A 15,832-nucleotide genomic window follows, 5' to 3' on the forward strand; every position below is an offset into this window, starting at 1 on the left:
ACATGCTGTGTCTTCTATCCCCCCCCCCATGCCCATTTTCCAATTGTTTCCTGTCATTGTCTTGGTATGAGATTACTTAGTTTTGTCATGATCCTTGCCGGAGTTGCTGGGCTGGGAGGGAAACAGTCGAATATATAGTTATTCTTTTGGGAGATGATATTTTTTTCCTTGTAAATCATCTCTCTGTTATGCATTGTATTATGTTTAGTTTGCATAGTATATTATATGATTGGTAAACATTTGAGTGTATTCCTCTTAGTTGGTACATGTGCTTGTGTCTGGATACGACTTTTAGGTGATCTCAAACTAAGTACTTTGACTGTGTGCTCTTGGAATCTACATCTGTTCCTTATTTGAACCTATTCCCCTTTGTCTTGCCTTTTCTTTTGTGCTTTAACTGTAATTCTAGAACTTTTTACTATCCCGTTTTATTCCTTTTTACTGGCGCTGATATGACCTTAATGTGTTGCAAGTGCCGTAAAACCCTTAAAAACAAACAAAAACAAAAAAAATTTTCTTGACAGAAAATGTATTCTTGTTGTTAAAAGGGTTAAGAGATTGAATGAAATCCTAAATATCAACAAGTTTACAGTCTTTGAATTAATTGTCTCTGATTATAATTATACCCAATTTTATCAAAGATAGTTTATTCTGTCTCCAAATAGAGAAACAAATTAACATAGAAATGTGTTTCAAAGGGGAAAACATGTCATTATTTAAATTATTATATTTACACAATTCAGTTTTCTATGAAATATTTGTAAAGGCTCCGATTTAGATTGATTTATAAGTTGTTTACTTGGCTCGGGAGATCATAAGTTATAGCAATGCAGATACTTATTTGATGACACTGTTTCATAGTTTTGTTGCGATTAAATGTATTCTGGAGCCTGGTAGACGTATGACTATAATTGTGATGATAGAATTTCACATAATTCCGTTGTTTAAGCATCTCATTGAAGGCAGATTTTGAGATATTTTATTTTTAAAAATTAGTTTCTTTTTGACAAGTTATTTTATGCTTATTTTATAACATCACTTTTATGTCTCGGTAAAGAAAGATATGTATTTATGGTTGCAGATGTTGAGGTGAGATTTTAACCTAGAAGGTTGATGTAAAATGCAATGCTAGAGATGTATAACCTACAGAACTATTAGATCAACAAACGTATATTATGTCACATTTCAAATAAGATCCTTTTGTATGGAAGAGGAGTATAACTATTTTGAATCGCGTGCTAACCATTACAGATTTGAAGAATTTGATATTGAAATAACTGTGTAGAATTTGGTAAAAATGTGAATGAAAATGTGAAAATGGAAAGCCTTTGGATGAAAGCAGTACTAACAATGGACGTTTTGGCGTTTGTTTTGGTGATGAAGGGTTTGGACTGTATACACCTGAATCCTTTCCATTTTCACCTCTTTGTTAGTATGAATGTTGCTGCTCGAAGCTCGAAGAAATAAATAATAATGTGAAGTTGAATGTAAGCTTCAATTTAATTACAAAAACAGATCTTCACGTTATTATTTACCTCTTTGTTAGTATTATTACGATTCCAGGCTTTATGATGCGATCTCGTTTGAAAAAAAAAAAAAGATGACTTCCTGCATTATACCGAAATGCTTGTGATGTTTTGATATCAATGATTTGATTATTCTCATGATTGTCATTTGTGGAGGTGCCACTTTAAGGATTATGTGTATATTGGAGTTGAAATTAAAGTTTTATTTATCCAAAGATAAAAACTCTGGATAGGGTTCCTGACCTCCCATAGTGGGCAGGGAGGTAGGTACTTACTGTGTCTTCTATCCCTCATATCTGTTTTCCAACTTGCTCTCTGTCTGCTTTGTCTTGGAATGAGATTACTTGGTTTTGTCCTGGCCCTGTCCGTGGTGCTGGCTAGGAGGGAAACAGTCAAATGGATTGTTAGTGTTTTGGGAGATGATATTTTTTCCTTGTAAATCATCTCTCTGTTATGTATTGTTATATTTATTATTTTGAATGTATAATGTAAACATTTGAGTGTATTCCTCTTCGTGGGGCTTTGTGCTGGTGTCCGGGTTGAGACATTTAGGTGATCTCAAACTAAGTACATTGATAGTGTGCTCTTGGAATCTACATCTGTTCCCTATTTTAACCATTCCCCTTTGTCTTACTTTTTCCTCAAGTCCTTCTAATTGTACATCTAGAATCTTTTCACTACCCAATTTTCTTCCTTTTTACTGGCGCTGATATGACCTAAATGTGTTGCAAGCGCCATAAAACCCTTAAAAACAAAACAAATAAAGATAGAAACTGGACTAATAGGATTAATATGTTGCGTATGTAGTTAGGGCTGGGACTCCCATGTACAACTGATAGGGTTGGAATAGCTGGGACTCCCATGTTTAACTGATAGGGTTGGAATGGCTGGGACTCCCATGTACAACTGATAGGGTTGGAATGGCTGGGACTCCCATGTACAACTGATAGGGTTGGAATGGCTGGGACTCCCATGTACAACTGATAGGGTTGGAATGGCTGGGACTCCCATGTACAACTGATAACTAATCAAGATGACTGAACAACTTTCGCTTGATTGGAAATGTTTAATTCATGAAAATAGAAAACTCGTCGTTTTAGCGGCTTGATAGAGATCAATTTGTTTATTTCGTGTTTCAAGATGAGCAACTCAGTATATTTACTGATATTTGTGAGGGTGGCTGAGAAAACCCGGGAAGATGCGGCATGCAAGCTTCGATTCGAGATATAAACCAAAATCGAAGATAACAACAAATTTTATTCAGAAAAAAAAATCATAAACTTGGGTTCTAATAGACAGAGAAAGAAAATTTAAAATGGTAAATGATCAGAAAGGTGTAGTCTACACCACTGCATAAATAACTCAATTGATTAAATTTGCACATCTTTTCGGGTTTTCTCAGCCAGCCTCACATTTATCGAAGTGATGCCTGCATATGGAATTTCTCCCATAATTTGTCCACCTGTCATGATATTTGTCTACACCCTATTATTCCATTGTATTATAACGTGACAAAAACATTCCTCTATTGTTTTTTTCCTCCGTTGTTTTTCTTACTGTTATCATTACCTACACCACCCATCTTTTTTATTTGATTGTTTGTCTGTTTTTGATGTTGAGTTTGTAGAAATATAAAATGATTTTTTTTTTTTAATTTACAAGAGAAAAAAAATTACAAGTGGGAAATTTTATTTTTACAACTCGCATTTTATTTTATTTTTTTACAAATTTGAAGACAGTGTTTGATGATGAGAAAGGAAGAAGATAACGTTAAAATATTTGATTTTCGTTATCACCATGAAATACTTAAAAACAATTGTCGTCTTCAGATTTCATGTTAGTTATTATCTATTCAAAATTCTCCCATTCCCGACCTCCCATAGTGGGCAGGGAGGTACATACTGTCTTCTATCCCCCTATACCTGTTTTCCAATATTATGCTTTCTGTCTTTGTCTTGTAATGAGATTACTTGGTTTTGTCCTGGCCCTGGCCTGATACCCTGGCTGAGAGAGATGCAGTCAAATGTATAGTTAGTTTTGGGAGATGATATTTTTTTCCTTGTAAATCATCTCTCTGTTATGCACTGCATTGTTTTGTTTAAATATTTTATATGATTTGTAAACATTTGAGTTTGAGTGTATCCCTCTTAGTTGGGACTTGTGCTTGTGTCTGGATGAGACTTTTTGGTGATCTCAAACTAAGTACTTTGATAGTATGCTCTTGGAATCTACATCTGTTTCCTATTTGAATCAATTCCCCTTTGTCTTACCTTTTCGTGGGTGCTTTAACTTTAATCGTAATTCTAGAACTTTTTACTATCCCATTTTCTTCCTTTTTACTGGCGCTGATATGACCTAAATGTGTTGCAAGCGCCGTAAAACCCTTAAAAACAAAACAAAAAAACATAAATCCTCCCACCCACCCTTGTCCCTTTTTTTCCCCCATTTTTAAAATTTTAGTAATGATTGATATTTAATTGTGAACTTGCCTGCTGAACATTGCATCAGGCTATTACTTATAATAAATATTTCACACTGAGGGGGGATACTATTTATATCATTACTAGAATTATAATACAAGTGTATACAGTGATCTATTATTGATTGTGGTTTTACATTGAATCACTTCATTCCCTTGTATTTGTATGCCAACCAAGATTCGTCAAGCCAACGATGAAATACTATTCTAGCCCTCCCCATAAATACTCCCTATAAATAGTAACACTTCATGACATCAAGTTTACAATAGTAATTTGTGACGTCTGATTGGAAAACAAATACAATTAACTAAAATTAAATATTATGGCCTGAGTGGGGTTCCTGACCTTACTTATGTCGTCTATCCCCCTACATCTGTTTTCAAACATGCTTATTTTTTTGTCTTAGATTGAGATTACTTGGTTTTGTCCTGGCCATGGCCAGATACCCTAGCTGGAGGGAAACATTCAAATGTAAAGTTAAGAGTTTTTGGGAGATGATATTATTTTGTCTTGTAAATAATCTCTCCGTTATGGACTGTATTATGTTTTGTTTACACATTATATATGGTTTGTGAACATTTGAGTGTGTTCCTCTTAATGGGGACATGTGCATGGGTCTGGATGAGACTTTTAGGTAATCTCAAACTAAGTACTTTGATAATATGCTCTTGGAATCTACATCTGTTTCCTATTTGAACCAATTCCCCTTCTGGGTGGGGTTTCTGACCTCCCATAGTGGGCAGGGAGGTACATATTGCGTCTTCTATCCCTTTGTATCTGTTTTCCAACATGCTTTCTGTCTTTGTCTTGGTGTGAGATTGCTCGGTTTTGTCCCGACCCTGGCCGGAGTCCTTGACTGGGAGGGAAACAGCCAAATGCATAGTTATTGTTTTGGAGATGATATTTCTTTCCTTGTAAATCATCTCTCTGTTATGTATTATTATATTTGTTATTTTTAATGTATAATGTAAGCATTTGAGTGTATTCCTCGTTGTTGGATTTTGTGCTTGTGTCCGGATGATACTTATAGGTGATCTCAAACTAAGTACATTGGTGGTATGCTCTTGGAATCTACATCTGATCCCCATTTGTTCCCAGTTCCCCTTTGTCTTACTTTCTCTTGGCTGCTTTAATTGTAATTTTATAACTTTTTACTATCCCATTTTCTTCCTTTTTACTGGACCTAAATGTGTTGCAAGCGCCGTAAACCCTTAAAAACAAACAAACAACCTAGAACGTTTACTACCCCATTTTCTTCCTTTTCACTGGTACTGACTGGGTGGGATTCCTACCTCCCATAGCCGGGTGGGGATCCTGACCTCCCATAGCGGGCAGGGAGGTACATACTATGTCTTCTATCCCCCTATGTCTGTTTTCTAACATGCTTTCTGTCTTTGTCTTGGAGTGAGATTACTTGCTTTTGTCCTGGCCCTGGCCGGATACCTTGGCTGGGAGGGAAACAGTCAATGTAGAGTTAGTTTTGGGAGATGATATTTTTTTCCTTGTAAATCATCTCTCTGTTATGCACTCTATTATGTTTTATTTATGTATTATATATGTATTTGTAAACATTTGAGTGTGTTCCTCTTACTGGGGACCTGTGCTTGTGTCTGGATGAGACTTTTAGGTGATCTCAATTTAAATACACTGATAGTGTGCTCTTGGAATCTACATCTGTTCCCTTTTGAACCATTTCCCCTTTGTCTGCCTTATTCTTGGATGCTTTAATTGTAATTCTAGAACTTTTTACTATCCCATTTTTTTCCCTTTTTACTGGCGCTGATATGACCTTAATGTGTTGCAAGCGCCGTAAAACCCTCAAAAACAAAAACATACCTCCCATAGCGGGCAGGGAGGTACTTGCTGTGTCTTCTATCCCCTCTTATTTGTTTTCCAATTGCTTTCTGTCTTTGTCTTGGAATGAGATTGCTTGGTTTTGTCCTGACCTTGGTCGGAGTTCTTGGCTGAGAGGGAAACAGTCGAATGTATAGTTATAGTTTTGGGAGATGATATTTTTTTCCTTGTAAATCATCTCTCTGTTATGCATTGTATTATGTTTAGTTTACATATTATATTATATGATTGGTAAACATTTGAGTGTATTCCTCTGAGTTGGGACCTGTGCTGGTGTCTGGATGAGACTTTTAGGTGATCTCAAACTAAGTACTTTGATGGTGTGCTCTTGGAATCTACATCTGTTCCCTATTTGAACCAATTCCCCTTTGTCTTACCTTTTCTTTTGTGCTTAAATTGTAATTCTAGAACTTTTTACTATCCCATTTTCTTCCTTTTTACTGGCTCTGATATGACCTTAATGTGTTGCAAGCGCCGTAAAACCCTTAAAAACAAACAAACAAAAAAAAAAAAAAACACAAAAATAAAGAACTTTTATCTAAGCGAGCCGTCTTACTTTTCTAGGCGCTTAAATGACACATTTTGTTAGTTGCATGTACCGTTGAGCCTCTAAAAATAAATGATATAAATATATGAGTTCCATATTATGTCATAATATGATTCTGTCTTGTTGTCGTTGTTGTTGTTGTTGTTGTTGTTGTTGTCGCATTTGCTGTTGTTGTTGTTGATGCCGCGGACATTCTGACATAACCAATAAAATTAATACACTCAACAATGACCGAGGGTGTTTGTATTGGTTTTTATTAACGGAGTGGCTATTCGTCAGTACTGACCCCCAGGCGCTGGCACCTGCGGGTCAGTACTGACGAACAGGCACCGGCGTCTGGGGGTCAGTCCTGACTAATACTATTACTTGTACTGATGCCAATTGGTCAGTTCTGACCTGGCCACGGGCGTTGACGGTACCAAAATTATGGAAAAATGCCATTTTTTAAAATAACTTGCTCTACGACAAATAAATCAGCATTTCCTGTCCCATACTAGTCGCAGGGAAGCCATTGTTTTCACTAAATCTTTTTGTCGGTTTACGTGAGATTTGTTTAATAAATATATCAATTAATTAAACAAGTGAAATTGTCCAATCCTGAGAAAAAGACCAACTTTGGTGTTGAAACGCCAAACTGGAAGCCCTATATTTCGGTTCATCCAACGCGCATGCTCACTGCACTGATGCGTGGCGCCAGAACTGAAAGTGAAAGCTCTTTCATTGTCTCGTCTTTCTTCATTCCTGTCATTTGAAATTCGGCTTGCTCGCATCTTACTGAGACAGGAAAAGTAGAAAACGGTAAGGGCTGCCTGAAGCCGGTGATCGTAAAATACTAACGAAAGAGTGAAAATGAAAGGCTTCGTATGGGAACAAAACAGACAATGGACGTTTCGGGTACAAACCCTTCATTAACACAACAATACACAAATAAACGTGGAAAACAAATAAAATATAATGAAAAATAACTTGTATCGTCTGTACTCAATGGTGGTTGCAGTATGAATGAAATGTTAGCGTGGGTAGAGGATAGGGTGCCCCAGGGGGGTGATCTGATTGATAAGAAAAGGTCAGCGTCAGGGAACAGAACCTTCCAGAAAATAATGGAAGATAAAAGACATATAAGTAGTAGTAGTAGTAGAAGTAGTAGTAGTAGTAGTAGTAGTAGTAGTAGTAGTAGAAGTAGTGGTAGTAGTAGTGAGTGGTAGTAGTAGTAATAGAATGGACAAAGTATTATAAAAGAATCGTAACAGGAAATATTATATAACACATTTTCCTCTATTTTTCTTTAAATTAAGCTATAACGAAAATATACGGGGAAAAAAACAATAAAAACAAAATAACCCAAAGAAATAGAATGGACAACATAAAATAAAAAAGAATCTTACGGTGGCTTGAAATAACGAGTCATATCGTTGCCCCAACGGCATCTAACGCGTTAGAAATCAAACTTATCTAAGTGACCAAGTGTTACTGTGTGCCATCGGATAAGTTGGCCTGAGAGCCTGGAATTTTAATTGTTTTGTTTTTTTAATGGTGACGAATAAGTGCGAAGAGGTCTTTGCACTGACGAACAGTGCTGATCAATGGTGGGCGGTGGCACAGACCGAAGAGAGGTTGTCTGTGGGCGGTGGCACCTGTTGTTCAATACTGACCAATAGACACCAGGTTATTGGTCAGTACTGACCTCCAGGCACTGGCGTCTGTTCGTCAGTACTGACCCGCATGTGCTAGCGCCTGGGAGTCAGTACTGACCAATAGCCCTAGCCTTTTATTAATGATTTTTTAAAAAAAATATTTGTTTATTTATTGATTAATGATGATGACGTGGGGAGGAGGAGAGGGGGGGGGGGGGTTGAGGAGGAGGAGGAATATGGTGATCCCGATAATGTTTTTGATGATGATGATGACGATGATGGTGGTGGTGGATAATGATATGAGGAGGAAGAGCCATAACTTCAATGATTTACATTCAAGGGATACCACTCCTCCGTCTTACTGAAAGGTACATATTCTGATTGCTTCCCTCTTTTACGGGACGAGTTATTTCCCTTGAAAATTGACTCTTCCACCCAGTTGCTAATAATTGACCTTTCCGCGGTAGTTGATAACAAATTCATGGGAGCTAACTCTTTACAATGTTACGAAAAAGGGGCAGATAACCTATCTGAGGGCTATTTATGCAAGGGCTATAATCCAGTTAATACAACATGGACATTAAAACTCTTTGTCATGCATCGGTTGCATCCCTTGGATATGGCGAACTATTTAATTCAAGGGACTGTATCTTGTCCATCTTATTGTACAAGGCAGATTTATTGGATTACATCCCCTGTTTTAATTATTAATTGATAGGTTATGTGCCCCTTTTTTACCACTCTGAATCGAGTTATTTCCCTTGAAAATTACAAGATATGAAGTGAGTAGAAAAGTGCCAGAAGACAATAGAGAATAAAAATTTTTTTCGCGGCGGTGGTGGGGTTTGAACCTGCGACCTTATTGGTACGACAACTCCGCCTGGCAGGTGAGAGCGTGGCTCTACCGTGTGAGCTATCCACGAACACAAAAATATTCGTTTCAAACCCAAAGTCATTTCTAGATCCCTCTCTCACCCACTTCTTGAGATCGCCGATTCGTTCACCACCATCGCGAAGTAATTTTGACCAGCAGTTAAGCTTAACAGCCAATATTCTCATCACAAACATATAACATAGAAACGATTGAGACATTGAGTATGCTCCGGTGTATGGGGTGAATTTTTAATTCAGAAAAGTGAGTGGAGCAGGCACTTATGTTGGTAACAACAAGATATGAAGTGAGTAGAAAAGTGCCAGAAGACAATAGAGAATAAAAATTTTTTTCGCGGCGGTGGTGGGGTTTGAACCTGCGACCTTATTGGTACAACTCCGCCTGGCAGGTGAGAGCGTGGCTCTACCGTGTGAGCTATCCACGAACACAAAAATATTCGTTTCAAACCCAAAGTCATTTCTAGATCCCTCTCTCACCCACTTCTTGAGATCGCCGATTCGTTCACCACCATCGCGAAGTAATTTTGACCAGCAGTTAAGCTTAACAGCCAATATTCTCATCACAAACATATAACATAGAAACGATTGAGACATTGAGTATGCTCCGGTGTATGGGGTGAATTTTTAATTCAGAAAAGTGAGTGGAGCAGGCACTTATGTTGGTAACAACAAGATATGAAGTGAGTAGAAAAGTGCCAGAAGACAATAGAGAATAAAAATTTTTTTCGCGGCGGTGGTGGGGTTTGAACCTGCGACCTTATTGGTACGACAACTCCGCCTGGCAGGTGAGAGCGTGGCTCTACCGTGTGAGCTATCCACGAACACAAAAATATTCGTTTCAAACCCAAAGTCATTTCTAGATCCCTCTCTCACCCACTTCTTGAGATCGCCGATTCGTTCACCACCATCGCGAAGTAATTTTGACCAGCAGTTAAGCTTAACAGCCAATATTCTCATCACAAACATATAACATAGAAACGATTGAGACATTGAGTATGCTCCGGTGTATGGGGTGAATTTTTAATTCAGAAAAGTGAGTGGAGCAGGCACTTATGTTGGTAACAACAAGATATGAAGTGAGTAGAAAAGTGCCAGAAGACAATAGAGAATAAAAATTTTTTTCGCGGCGGTGGTGGGGTTTGAACCTGCGACCTTATTGGTACGACAACTCCGCCTGGCAGGTGAGAGCGTGGCTCTACCGTGTGAGCTATCCACGAACACAAAAATATTCGTTTCAAACCCAAAGTCATTTCTAGATCCCTCTCTCACCCACTTCTTGAGATCGCCGATTCGTTCACCACCATCGCGAAGTAATTTTGACCAGCAGTTAAGCTTAACAGCCAGGCGGAGTTGTCGTACCAATAAGGTCGCAGGTTCAAACCCCACCACCGCCGCGAAAAAAATTTTTATTCTCTATTGTCTTCTGGCACTTTTCTACTCACTTCATATCTTGTTGTTACCAACATAAGTGCCTGCTCCACTCACTTTTCTGAATTAAAAATTCACCCCATACACCGGAGCATACTCAATGTCTCAATCGTTTCTATGTTATATGTTTGTGATGAGAATATTGGCTGTTAAGCTTAACTGCTGGTCAAAATTACTTCGCGATGGTGGTGAACGAATCGGCGATCTCAAGAAGTGGGTGAGAGAGGGATCTAGAAATGACTTTGGGTTTGAAACGAATATTTTTGTGTTCGTGGATAGCTCACACGGTAGAGCCACGCTCTCACCTGCCAGGCGGAGTTGTCGTACCAATAAGGTCGCAGGTTCAAACCCCACCACCGCCGCGAAAAAAATTTTTATTCTCTATTGTCTTCTGGCACTTTTCTACTCACTTCATATCTTGTTGTTACCAACATAAGTGCCTGCTCCACTCACTTTTCTGAATTAAAAATTCACCCCATACACCGGAGCATACTCAATGTCTCAATCGTTTCTATGTTATATGTTTGTGATGAGAATATTGGCTGTTAAGCTTAACTGCTGGTCAAAATTACTTCGCGATGGTGGTGAACGAATCGGCGATCTCAAGAAGTGGGTGAGAGAGGGATCTAGAAATGACTTTGGGTTTGAAACGAATATTTTTGTGTTCGTGGATAGCTCACACGGTAGAGCCACGCTCTCACCTGCCAGGCGGAGTTGTCGTACCAATAAGGTCGCAGGTTCAAACCCCACCACCGCCGCGAAAAAAAATTTTTATTCTCTATTGTCTTCTGGCACTTTTCTACTCACTTCATATCTTGTTGTTACCAACATAAGTGCCTGCTCCACTCACTTTTCTGAATTAAAAATTCACCCCATACACCGGAGCATACTCAATGTCTCAATCGTTTCTATGTTATATGTTTGTGATGAGAATATTGGCTGTTAAGCTTAACTGCTGGTCAAAATTACTTCGCGATGGTGGTGAACGAATCGGCGATCTCAAGAAGTGGGTGAGAGAGGGATCTAGAAATGACTTTGGGTTTGAAACGAATATTTTTGTGTTCGTGGATAGCTCACACGGTAGAGCCACGCTCTCACCTGCCAGGCGGAGTTGTCGTACCAATAAGGTCGCAGGTTCAAACCCCACCACCGCCGCGAAAAAAAAAATTTTTATTCTCTATTGTCTTCTGGCACTTTTCTACTCACTTCATATCTTGTTGTTACCAACATAAGTGCCTGCTCCACTCACTTTTCCCTTGAAAATTGACTTTTTCATCCAGTCACAGACGATTGACCGTTCCGCAGAACTTGATGCCAAATTCAAGGGAGCTAACTCTTTACAATATAACAAATAAGGAGCACTTAACCTATCCGAGTGCGATTTAGTCAAGGGCTATAATCCTGTTAATGCAACATTGGCATTAAGGCTTTTTCATGTATAGGTTGTATCCCTTGGATATGGCGACTATTACATAATATAAGTTAAGGGACGCGAACTCGTTCACCTTATTGTAGCGAAACATAGCCTGGCATTTATAGGTCGTTTATCATATAGATATATTGGATGGAATTTACCATTCATCAGTATTCATCAAATACTATGAGGGAGAGAGTTTGTGGGATAGGAAAAGAGATGTTTCCTAAATAAAACAATGTTTGCAGTGTAGAAACGAGAAATGTAAAGATAAACGTATAGGAGAGTGGCGGGGGATGCTTAAAAAGTATATATATATATATATATATATATATATATATATATATATATATATATATATATATATATATATATATATATATAAAAGCAAAAACAAAGTACTCGAATGAATATTGTTATCAAAATTTTATTTATTTGCAATTTGCATAGTGTAATAGTAATACGACAATAGAAGCATCACATATGTGACCCATCTTCTCAAAACGGTATTATGTCGGGTTGAACAAGATGCTGAATGGTCAATTTTAAGTTTAACTGATCAAGGAAACGAAATTTTGGATTTCAGGACTTTAAAATTCTATATTTTTTCTTCAATAATCCATACATGGACTCAACCTAAGTCTGATGTTTTTGGTCATAGATTCTATTCTCAGCACTTTGATCATCCCGACTTAATACCGTTTTGAGGCGGCGGGTCACATATTCAGAGATATTGTTAGAGGTTTTTTTTTAAAAGGCATGTATATAAATAATAGTTATTACGCTTGAGAAAGAGTTATTTTCATATTACATTGGGTGAATCATAAATGTTGAAAAATACAATACAGTCTCAGAGACAACTTTTTGTAGGAAATAAAATTGATATTATTACTGTATCTAATATTTTTTAATTGATTTTTTTTTTATTCTCTAAAAAAAATTAGAATCTATGAATTATCACTGAAGAGCTAAATATGTATACGAACGATATATTTTAATTCTTTTCAAAATATGAAAATTAAGTAGGATGTGAATTTAACCCACTTTTTACTTACCGTCAACTGGGGTAACTTTGGAGAAATAATTAAAGGAAACAGGCCTGTCCTGGAATACAGCCACCGCAAAAGCAGTCGATCGCAAAAAAATGGAGATGTCTGGTGGATGCCCTATGTGCCTCACCGCCCGAAGAGGATAAGTAAGTAAGTAAAGTTTCCGTTTGAAGCAAAGTTACGCCAATTTACTGTATATGATTTCACGTCCAGAACTATGACTATATTTACCATTGTTGAAGTGGAGAACATTTTGTGTTGGTTCGGAGTTCTTTCTTTGTTTTTACTTTGTACCTTCGTGACAATAATTAGAGTTATTATTACTATTAGACTCGTAAAAAATATTTGGAGCCAAAAAGGAATAAAACGTAACAAATTGAGTTGACGAAGTTTATGAAGTTATTATAATTAATTATTACTTACTTCAAATTAATTCATGATTAATGTATCATTATTACCATTATCAAATATAAGTTTTATCAACAGTTGGGCTAACAAAAGGAATGCATTTGTAAAGAAGATATTTATTTTAAAAAGAAAAAACGGAACATATAAAAATAGAAGATGGAAGACGTATGAATTGTTCTTGATGCCAATAGTCAAAGTTTACATCAAGTATTTTATATATAATATGTAATAGGAAGATAATTAAAACATATCCAAACCTCATCGACCATGTCCTCTCGAAATCTACAGTGGAGCACGACAATCTCGCCCACGCATAATTCGAATACAATGAAACCTCTCTGTTCCCATTTCAATATCGCTTATTGTCTTTATATCACCATCTCGAAAGCATACATGGATTTTTCGAACAAATCGAATTCAACGATGACTGTTGATATGATTTTACCAACTTGTTGAGGGCAAAGGCAGCATTATTATCATCTTGTTTATAAATCCTTAGCAAAATACCTTTTAAACATAAACAAACGCATCTCAAGCAATTTCTTTTTTAAAATAAACATTCAAATCAATAGCGATACAAGCCTCTACTATATTTTCTACTACTTTCCTTGCGATTCAACAATACAACAGCACAAAAAGAGTTTAATATGTTGATAATATAAGAGATATAGAATACAGCATCAACATTTTATATCTAAAAATTGTAACCAAAAAAAATTTAAACTACTGAAAAAGACTATCTACACCTAAACACATACAAAATACAAACAGAGAAAGCAAAGAAACTACAAGTGGCATCATCTCCCGTCTCTTGGGAAAGATATCGTGTTACTTGATCACAGCAGCGCAAGCTTTAATAATAATGGAATGAAATTGATAGCAGTAGTAATTATGTCATTGTTAAAATGTAATTAAAAAAAAAAAAAAATATAATTCCCTTTCTTCATCCCGAGGGTGGAGGGGGTATTTTGTCAAAGGTAAGGTGGAAAACTTGGCGTCAGCCGCTGTGCAGCGCCTCAAAATGAGCCAGGGCGCGGTGAATTGCTCAAGGCCACGCATGACCGGGTAGTCAAACTCGGTACCTTTCAAGTGCGAAGCAACGATTTGACCGCTGAGCCATGCTTCCCCATCAAAATTATGTTTTAAAGGGTTTTACAACACATTTAGTTCATATCAGCGCCAGTAAAAAAAGAAGAAATGGAGTAGTCAAAATATTATAGATTTAGAATCAAGAAAAGGTAAGACAAAGGGGGGTTGTTTGAAATAGGAAACAGCTGTAGAAGTAGAACCCAAGAGCACACCATCAATGTACTTAGTTTGAGATCACCTAAAAGTCTCATCCAGACACAAGCACAGGATCCCACAACGGAACACATTCAAATGATTACAGAAAACATAACTGACAATACGTTACAGAGAGATGATTTACAAGGAAAAAATATCATCTCCCAAAACTCTAAATATACATTTGACTGTTTCCCTCGTAGCCAGGGTATCTCTAGCCCCGGCCAGAACAAAACGAAGTAATCTCTTTCCAAGACTTACTTACTGACTTATCCGAACCAGCGACCACCTGAGCTCTAGCCCTTCGGTCCTGTGCCATGACGTAGAAGTTAGACGTCTTTTGTAGTTGTTCCAGGTGACTATAAAGTATGTTACCTCTTTCCAAGACAAAGACAGAAAGCAAGTTGGAAAACATATAGGGGGATAGAAGACACAGCAAGTCTATCCCTGCCCACTATGGGGGGTCAGGAACCCCACCCAGCATCAAAAATTCTTGTCAACCATATGCCACACAGACACAATTTTAAAAAAATTGGCCTTTACCTTATAGGATTTCATATCGAACTCAAAATCCATGGGACTCAAAAACAATGCATACTCTACAAAATAACAATACTAAGAATATTGCAACTGGCAATGTCCTCGCCCTACCCTTTGGCCTACATGCTGAATTCGTCTATGTCAGACCTGCCTAGGACTACGAAAATACGAATAGAAATACGAATTTTTGACTCCAGCTACAGAACAACATAAGCCTCTTTGACTCAATAAATCTTGTTGAAAAGGAAAGTGTAGTTCCGTAGAACCTATAATCAGGCCTTTGGAGCATTTTTGGATCATGGTAAGGGCAAGTTATTTATTTCTAAAGCTATTTAGAGTGAAGTTTTACTTTTTCTTTTTTTTTTCCTTGGAAACGAATTTTAAAATTTCAAGTAGGCAGACTTAGTCTAGGTGCGTTTGCCTCCTTTTATGACGTACGCATGCATTAAAAATCCATAAATTCATGATCATGAGTCATCAATCGTGCTTAATGATCTGCGCGAAAAAAGCGTAATTAATTACACAACTATACAGAGATAGAGAGACCATGGTTACATAAATAGTTGACAATTTCAATTCAATTCAATTGTTTTGCCTTCACTCATCTAAATGTTCACGAATGCTTTCTTGTTTTATGAATGGTTTTTGGTGAGAACGGATGGGAAAATCTTAAATTAAATCTTGTGTTTACAATCCAATATACGTGCTCTAATTCTTTATAATTATTTAACAATATTATTATACCAGTGAGAAATTTCATGTCAGTGGGCATTTGGT

The 15,832-nt window shown here is 37.2% G+C and overlaps 1 long non-coding RNA gene across 1 annotated transcript; it reads right to left on the reverse strand.

The window, feature by feature from the left end:
* Positions 1-5,134: 5,134 nt before the first annotated feature.
* LOC144970473 (uncharacterized) lies at positions 5,135-6,635 on the reverse strand. The gene is made up of 2 exons (XR_013644966.1): positions 5,843-6,635; positions 5,135-5,298 (listed from the first exon to the last, which is right to left on the reverse strand). It is a non-coding gene; the product is annotated as an uncharacterized LOC144970473 (long non-coding RNA).
* Between the last annotated feature and the right edge of the window lie 9,197 nt (positions 6,636-15,832).

Source organism: Berghia stephanieae, chromosome 4 (genome assembly GCF_034508935.2).
Source record: "Berghia stephanieae isolate SIO BIC M18660-M18661 chromosome 4, UCSD_Bste_1.3, whole genome shotgun sequence".
NCBI classification, from domain to species: Eukaryota; Metazoa; Mollusca; class Gastropoda; order Nudibranchia; family Aeolidiidae; genus Berghia; species Berghia stephanieae.